At 55.3% G+C, this 8615-nt stretch overlaps 1 long non-coding RNA gene across 1 annotated transcript; it reads left to right on the top strand.

Moving 5' to 3' along the window:
• The first annotated feature begins 345 nt into the window (after window positions 1–345).
• LOC147650199 (uncharacterized) lies at window positions 346–7500 on the top strand. The gene is made up of 3 exons (XR_015277107.1): window positions 346–846; window positions 926–1025; window positions 1124–7500. It is a non-coding gene; the product is annotated as an uncharacterized LOC147650199 (long non-coding RNA).
• The last annotated feature ends 1115 nt before the right edge of the window (window positions 7501–8615 follow it).

Raw genomic sequence — 8615 nt, 5'->3', positions numbered from 1 at the left:
TAATATTTATAACTCCTCTCTGACAAATTTTACTTTGGAGAGGGCAAATCTCTTTACTTACTTTCCAAAATTCGGACAAAAAATATTTTCAAAGCTTTGACATTTTTCAAAGACAATTGCATATTTTTTTTTTTTTACATTTAGGAGGCACAAACCCTTCTTAGTGCTAGTCTGACTAGAGAATAAATAGAAATAATAAAGTCTATCATCTACTGCCTGGTGAGGTCCTTGTTCTGTTTCCCAGTTTCATACCAGGGTGAGTCTCTGCTCTGCAGTGAAGTTGCAGAGCCATGAGACTCCCATAGCCCAGAAAGGAATATTAATTAAGCTCATTTGCAGCTAATTGCACTGGATATTATCTTGACGAATACCAGCTGGTCCTTGCTTGCTTTGCCGAGGAAAGCTAGAGCCTCTCTCCTGCCACAGCCTGTCCTCCCAACAGCTAACCCCACTGCAAACCTGGGCTAAAAGGAGCAGGAATTGGCCACTTGGCCCCTTACCTGTGCTGTGAGGCTCCGGGATGAGCCGGGCACCGGCTCAGCATCACAAAGGGCTGTGCTGGGGATGTTCCCCCATGCAGGAGCCGTGCCGGGCCAGCCCCAGGCTGCCCTCGCTGTGTCCCGCAGGATGCCCGGGCTGAGACAGCAACCCCTCGGTGGGAGATGCTGAACTGGTGCCACCCTTGGCAAGGAGCTGGCCTGAGTGTGCTGACAGTGCCGTGTGTGTCCCCCCGGGGCAGGACTGAGCAGCGGGACAGGGTTATCAGCAGGAGCTCATGGCTTCAGACGTGATCTTGTCACACGTATCCCCCGCCACACACACTTGCTCTCCCTTGGAAAAGGAAAGGTATTTGCTTACTTCCTTATCTTTGGTTTCCACAGTGACTTTCCCACCAGAGCTTTCTTTTATTTCCACTTCAATGTAGGCTTCTTTCTCATCTGGGATCCAAGCTCGCTTCTTTCCTGGAGGAGAAGTGGAAGAAGGAAGGGAAAGGAAAGGAAAGAAGATATAATACAGGTTGAAATGTAGGAGACCACGTGAAATTGTCAACTGAAAGCCACATAAATGCAGTTTGATAATGTGGAAGGACAGTGATTATTCCTTCTTATGTTCTTGTTCATAGGAGCTGGGATTTCTTTGCCTTCTGCATATTTGGCAGCTTTTTACTTTGGTGGGATCAGCTTCTAGCCAGACAGAAATCTGCTGCTTCATGTGTGCCTGCATTCAGACTGCCATGAGAAGAGGGCAGTGTAAGGAAGCAAATCTCTTCTCTTCTGCCAAACTGCAAAGGAACAAGTTGGGCCCTGGATCCTGAGCATGGCAAGCCATGGAAGAGCTGGGACAGAGAGGACACCTCCAAGAGGAAACAGCTGCAGGAGGCTTTGACACCAGTCCCTCAGCCCTCATGGCCCTCAGGGTCTGGGGAGACGAAGGATCACCTCCACCCACACCTCAGCAAACCAGAGGAAGGTCAAAAACCTGCTTTTCTCACTTGTGAGATCTTCTCACCCTCCAGGGTGCTGGGGGGATTCTGCAGTGCCCCTGAGGAGCAGCACAGGGGAAGGGGAAGGGGCAGGGAGGACTCCTGAGAGAGCCCTGGCAGAGGGACAGGCTCGGGGACACACAGGGGCTCTCACCATCAAACGGGATCGTCTGAAGCTTCAGCTGCTCCGTGTAGCTTTTCCGGAGGTACGGAGCAGCCTCCCCAAACTCGCTCATGTCCAGCAGAGACATCTTGTCCAGCTGAGGGAGACTTGGCAGCAGCAAAGGAAGAGTGAAAGGCACCTGAGCACTGAAAGGAGGGAGGGACAAGGGGTCAGTGTGTGGGGAAAGTGCCCACCGCTGGATTGAGAACCGAGTGACACTAGACAAGCTTTTCATTTTAGGGAGCGAGAGAAGACAGCAACAGTGCTAGCTGATAAAAATTATATTAATGAGACAATTACTGAACACTTTCCCTCCTGATGCTGTCATCCCTTCACTGGAAGTCCCAGTTGGGTGAGCTGGAATCTCTTTGGTGTCAAAATCCACATTCCCACTTTAGGTGAGATTGTCAATAACACCAATTTCCTTGATAAGCTCAGCTAAAACCTGTCCCAGCTCTACAGACCCGCTGGAGCCCTGGTGCCCTGCACAAAGACCCAGGGCTGTTCTGCTGAGCAATACTGCAGCAAGATAAAAGCAAGGCTGGATGTATTCTCCCTGGGAAGACCCTTCTAGAAGGCTGGAGTGGAAGCTGCTTGGAAAAGCGCTTTTATGATCGTGCTTCTTAATATCCATCTAATGCAGTGCCACCCTGCAGAGCTCTGGAACGCCACAGCATCACAAATGGAGCCACAACTTGGAAAAACACAGAGTCCTCAGCAAAAATGCTCATGATCCAGGTCTGTCCCACCCTCCCCTGTGCCACCAGAGCCAGCCCCTGTCCTCTGGGCTCAGCCAGCCAGCAGGGGTGAAGCGGGTTAGTACAGGGGACACGCGTGCACACAGACATGCTCTGTATTACTGACCTTGGTGCTAGGACTGAGTGGCTCTGTGCATGCTGCAAAGCCCCTTTTTATTGTGTCTGTCAAGGTCAGAGTGGGAAAAGATATGTCAGAAATTCCCATGTGTCATGTCCACACAGCTCCATTGGTGCTGCTGTCCCACTGCCCGGACAGACACAAAAGGCAAACTTCACTTTTATCTCTCTGCAAATGCAGCCTGGTTATTTTTATTCCTGTATTGTCAGGCGAGTACAAAGGCAGAGTGAGAGACTGCAGCTTGGGAAGGCAGCACAGCTCTCCCAGCCTGCTCTGCCTGCTCCAGTGGGGAGCTGAGGAATGAGAGCTCTGCCAGTTCCTCCTGCACCTGAGCACTCGATCCCATTGCTCCTGCCTCACACCATGCCAGGGGAGCTGCTGCTTGGTGGGATGTGTGTGGCTGCTGGATTTTCCAGCTGGAACATCCCAGCTTCTCACTCAGCTCTGGTTTAGCTTCTCCCAGACAGACTGTCTGGAAGGGGAAGGACTCTGGGGCTTGATCCTGCAGGTTCTGCTCCCTGAACTCCTCACCTTGGCATGGGAGGTTGTTTTGTGGCTAGGCCAAGTTCATAATCTCTCAGTGGAGAGGTTGCTGGGTTTCCTGCACACCATTTTACCCAGAGAGCACCCAAAGGTGCTGTGTGATTGCAGCCTGGAGCACACCTCCATCCTGGCTGCTCGAGATGGGAGCAGGACACCCTGGGGCTGTGCCAGCTCCAGGAAAAGCCATTTAGCTGCTGGCATCCAAAGTGCAATGAGGTTTCTACCCTGGAGAACCAGGGCCCGTGGTTGCAGGGTTTGATATTCCCCATTCAGCACATCTCACACCCCAAAGTAACTTGGGGCTGCTGTACCCCCCTGACAGTGGGGGAAACTGAGGCAGGGAGTGGTTAAGGATCAGCTGTGCCCAGGCTGGATGTGGCACAGGCTCTGTCACAGCCAGAATAGCAGCACTGGAGGCTGCTTTGGGCGTGTGGCTTCAGCCTGGGCACACAGCCGAGGCTGCAGAGAGATTTTTGCCGCCCCAGCACCTGCCCTGAATCCGAGCCCCAGCCATGGTCAGTCTTTCCATCCAGCACAGGTTTGCTGCTCCCCCCACCCCCAGTCTGGGTTCCCAGTGCCATCATGTCTGCAACCCCCAACAGAAAGGTGCCTGCCCTCCCACCCTGCTTTGGAGAGACTCTGGGAGATTCCCAGGGTGGAGGAGGACTCCACACCCATCCCCGGTGGGTTGAGCCCCAGCAGGGAGGATGGCTGGGCTCAGGGATGTGTTGATGTTGCCCTCTGGCAGTGCAGTGCAATGTCAGTGCTTTGCATGGTGCCAGACTCCCCCAAGAACAGAAGTGCTCCCATTTCCCTCCCATTCTGTAGCATGAACAAGGACTTTGGGTACATCAGGATAAAATGGGGTGCAGGGCCCCATCTCCATGTCCCATGTGGGCACTCCTCAGCAGGTTAGTGCTCAGGAGTGCAGGTCCTCATTTCCTTTGTGAGCAGCCGGTGCAGAGCTGGACTCCACCAAAGTATCTGCTGCAACCCCCAGGGGAGACCACAGGGACACCGGTCCTGAGGTCCCTCTTGACCATGGCATGCTCAGTCTTGCCAAGATGGCAGAGTTCCAGCATCCTGAAGAGCCACAGCTTCTGGGGGACCCCAGATCCCTCTGAGGTTACCCTGGTGGTCTTCTGCCTCTCTGTCCTGGGCTTGGCGTCAGGTTTCCACCCACTCCCTGGAGGGACCCGAGGCTTTGGTGGGTCGTGTGCCAAGTACCTTTGCCACAAGCGGCCCGGCAGTGGGATGAGCCCTTGGCCCAGACCCACCAGCTGGCCCAGCCTCACACATTCTTCTCAGGGCACAGACTCGCCCCGCACTCTGCTCACCCCCTCCCCTGCCTTATCTTTAAAGCGATTTTATTTTCGGAGATTCCTCCTGCAGTTCCTTCTGTTCGCCCTGGTTTCTCTCCCTCTTTGAAGAGGTTCCAGCAGGGTCCATCAAAGGCCAAGCAGATCTGTAGAAAGGGGAAATGTGAAATGGTCACTCCAGCAGCTGCTGAAGGGTTCTTCTGCCAGGTTTGGGTGGTTTTGGTGCTGGTGTTTGTGATGTGGTTTTTCTGGATGGTGGAAAGCTCATCCTTGTATGGCTGGCAAGGCCTGAGCTGTGCCCTGCTCAGGCAGGTGGGAAGGGCAGTAGCATCCTGTGGAGCTCCCACAAAATCCCATGGGCACAACGAGGAGCTCATGGCTTCAGCCTGAGCAGAGGGGAGCTTTCTTTAGGTGGCTTTTGCCCAGAGTGAACAGCCTGCCCAAATGATCCCCCAGCCCTGCATGCCCACCCTCAGCAGTGAGATCATCTCCCCTGACCTCTGAGACACCGCTGTTCTTCCCCCTGGGCTCTGTGCTTGGTGTTGGTGTCCCATGCTACGATGGAAAAGGATGGAGCTCCTCAGCCAAGCCCCCAAGGGCTGGACAAGTCTCTCCCCATGGGACAGGACAGCACCAGACAGCAGAGCTGCCCCTTCAGTGAACATTCTGTGCTCAGACCAGCTCCTGCCCAGCCCTGGAGAGCCAGGAGGGTGCCAGGGGCTCAGCCACCCTCTCCAGAGAAATCCCCTGGCTGCTCCCTGACCCCCAGGAGGAATGTTTCCCATTAACAGGCTCTGATAAGTGGCAGGAAGGAGAATTACTCTCCGTGTCGGGCAGCTCGCTAGAGGTTTCCACACTTAACATATCCCCACTATCAGCTCCCTGAAATGCACTGAGGGGGGTGCAAAGGCAGCTGATTAGATAAAGACAATCTGCAGAGGGGCTATTTCAGGCATATTTCCATGGAGTGGGAATGTCTGCTTGCAGCGAGGCAGGAGGTGACAGGCCAGTGCTGCCAGACCGCTCACATCCCTCCAGCTCAGCCTGGAGTGCAAGGCCCCCTCCAAGGCAAACCCCTGAGCCCCCCCAGGCCTGTCCCACCAGGGTGACAGAGATAGCAGCCACCAGCCCAGCACAGCCCCCCCGAAGTGAGCAGAGATGGGGGCACATCCCAAAGTTAAGGTGCTCCTGTAGGGTCTAGGATGGGGTTAGCACTGGATCCCCTCATCTCACAGCTCCCTGGGCACTTCCCACCATGGGTACTGGGTGTCCCCCCTGGGGACAGTGCCCATCCTGAGCTGGCTGTCCTTTGGCTGGCAGTGCTGCCTTCTGACCCCTCATGAGCACACACACAAAGCTGCTGCTGCCATGAGCACCCTCCTGCAGTGGTTCCCACCTCGCCATGCACGAGCCCTGGGCAGCACAGGCATGGGGGTGGCTGAGCCTTCACATTGGGAACCTCCAAAATGAATATGAGGAATGAGAAAGCACCTGGAAGAGGCATGGCATGAGAAATTGGTGTATAGAGTTAGCAAGCAAGGTCACACACAGGCATGGAGAGAGTGAGGCCACTGGAGACTGGGAAAATTGGAGAGTTTTGTTTGTTTGCCTTGAATTTTCCAGCTTTGAGGTTCTGGGGGTTTTCTTCTGGGGATTGCCATGATAAAGCATCTGTGTAGGAATGAAGGTTGTACTGAACACTGCCAAATTACAGGAATGTGTGGGCCTCCGGTGAGGTTTTGGCAATGCACTTCAAAACAATGAAAATAAAGAGAATCTTGCCCTGATGTTCATCTGAACACTTAATAGCACCTTAATTGCTGCTGGCCTGCCAGGACAGACCCTGGAACACAGCAGCCTTTGGAAATCATGACCAGCAGCTGCCTTGGAGGCTGCGAGGGAGGGGCAGAGGCTGATCAGAACCAGAGCTGGGCTGCAGTTCTGACACTCGTGGGCATGGTCTGCCCTGCAGTGCCCCAGCTGCTCTGGTTTTGTACCAATTTCCATCTGCTGAGAGATCTGGGAGCAGAGCTGGGAGATTTTTGGAGGAGTTTGGGTGGGTGTTGTCCTGTACATACACAGCAAGCCCACACACCCAGTTCCTGGTACAGCCCTATCCCAGCCCCCTGCTGTCTCCATCCCTCTTGCACCTTCTCCCTCACTCCAGGGGAAGCCTCCCCACTGCTCTGGGTCATCAACCCTCACACGAGATCGAGCTCAGTCCCTCTCATGGCAGGGGACAATTGTTCAAAGTGGAGCAGCAACAGGCATGGGAGTTCTTTATGGGATCCACTCAGCTTGGACCTTTCTCAAGACCTCAGAGGGAGGAATATTCCTGCACGTCCTCACTTCACGACAAGAGAACTGCTCACCTCGCTATGGCACATCAGCCAAGATGGGCTTTTCTGTGTAAAAACTGCAGCAAATGCCTGGTTCCAGGTATCCAGTCTCTAGTCTGGACTGCAGACAGCAGCTTTCCCCTATAAACCATCCCCTGTCCCTAAACAAGGCTCTGTCCCATGGTGTTTGGGCTCAGGGTGCTGAGCACCCCAGCACAGCAGCTGAGCTGGACACACACACACAGAGTCTGTGCTCCCTGCCTGGTGGCTGGTGAGTGAGATAACCCTGCCCAGAAATCTCTAACTCCCTCCTGAGGGGCAGTGGAGGGACAGGCACTGATCTCTGCTCTCTGGGACAGGGACAGGGAACGGCTGGAGCTGTGCCAGGCCAGGCTGGATCTCAGGGCAAGGTTCTTCCCCAGAGGTGCTGGCACTGCCCAGGCTCCCCAGGGAATGGGCACGGCCCCGAGGCTGCCAGAGCTCCAGGAGCGTTTGGACAGCGCTGCCAGGGATGCCCAGGGTGGGGTTGTTGGGGGGTCTGGGCAGGGCCAGGGCTGAGCTGGGGGATCCTGGGGGTCCCTCCCAGCTCGGGATATTATCAAAGCTTCCCGAGGAAGTGCCGGTGTTGGTGGGGACCTGCCCCCAGGACCAGCTGCCGGGTCCCTGCCCGGCCAGCCCTGGGGCTGTGCCTGCTCCCTGCCGGCACAGGGGGATCCATATCCATGGCTGGAACCCTCCCTGGTGCTGCAGAGGCTTGGGCACAGCTCGGGAAGCAAAGGAGCAGCCTGGCACTGCAGGTCCATTCGCCACCCCCGCTCCTGCCAGGCTCGGGCTATTTGTGCCTCACTTGTCTGCTGGAAAAGCCAAGGAAGTGAAATTACTTTGGGGAAGAAATGACACTACCCGCTTATAAATAAACCCGGGTTTCATTGATCTTTTAGATGCTCCCTTGGCAGAGTCCAATGTCACCGCTCCAGCAATGCAGACAATACTCGGGCATTGTTTTATTCTCAGTTACAGGGAAAAGGACAGCACCAGCTGCCGCGCTATCTTTAGCCCATGAGAGCACCCTTCAATTGTTCTGCACTTCAAACAATAGCCACACGTGGGGGAGAGGAGGATTGCTGGCTTTACCAGAGCATTTTGCATCGAAATACAGCCTTAGAGACAATAGATTTCTGTCACGCCCTGGCTGAAGCTGCTGCTTATACCGCAGGAAAGCCAGGTTTCCAGAGCTGTCTTGTTTTTCTTGTGGATGATGGACCAGCGAGAGGTTTCACTCCCCGAGGAGACCTCCGAACTCTCTTCCATGAAAATAGCCCTATTGTTCTGTCTTTATGGGTCTGGGGCTGCGCATCACATCATCTCCTCCTGCCGTGCCTTTGGGGCCGCTCTATTGCAAACACAGGTTTCTGCATTGATGCCCAAATATCCTGAGATAAAACAGAGCTGCCCAAAACCTCAGACTGGGCTAGACTGGGATCTCTGCGAAATGCACAGAACCCAAAGGGGCTTTTTTCCCTCATTATAGGGAAAATGCGAGCGCTGAGCAGCTCCCTGGGGGCACGGAGGGGCAGGCAGGGCCCAGCTCTGCACCCACCGGCAGCTGCAGGGGATCAAATACCCGTGCGGAGCTGGGCAGTGCTGGACAAGCGAGCTGCTGCCTCTCTGGTGGCCGTGCCCTCGGTGCCCGCACGCCTGGAGCACCCGGGATGTGCCGCGGGATGTCCGGGGGATGGAGCTGCTGGGACACCCGGGATGCCCGGGGGATGCCCGGGGGATGGAGCTGCTGGGACACCCGGGATGCCCGGGGGATGCCCGGGGGATGGAGCTGCTGGGGCACCCGGGATGTGCCGCGGGATGTCCGGGGGATGGAGCTGCTGGAGCACCCG

Source organism: Cyanistes caeruleus, chromosome 16 (genome assembly GCF_971803275.1).
Source record: "Cyanistes caeruleus chromosome 16, bCyaCae1.hap1.1, whole genome shotgun sequence".
In the NCBI taxonomy this organism is placed as follows: Eukaryota; Metazoa; Chordata; class Aves; order Passeriformes; family Paridae; genus Cyanistes; species Cyanistes caeruleus.
This window is presented reverse-complemented; position numbering and strand designations above follow the sequence as displayed.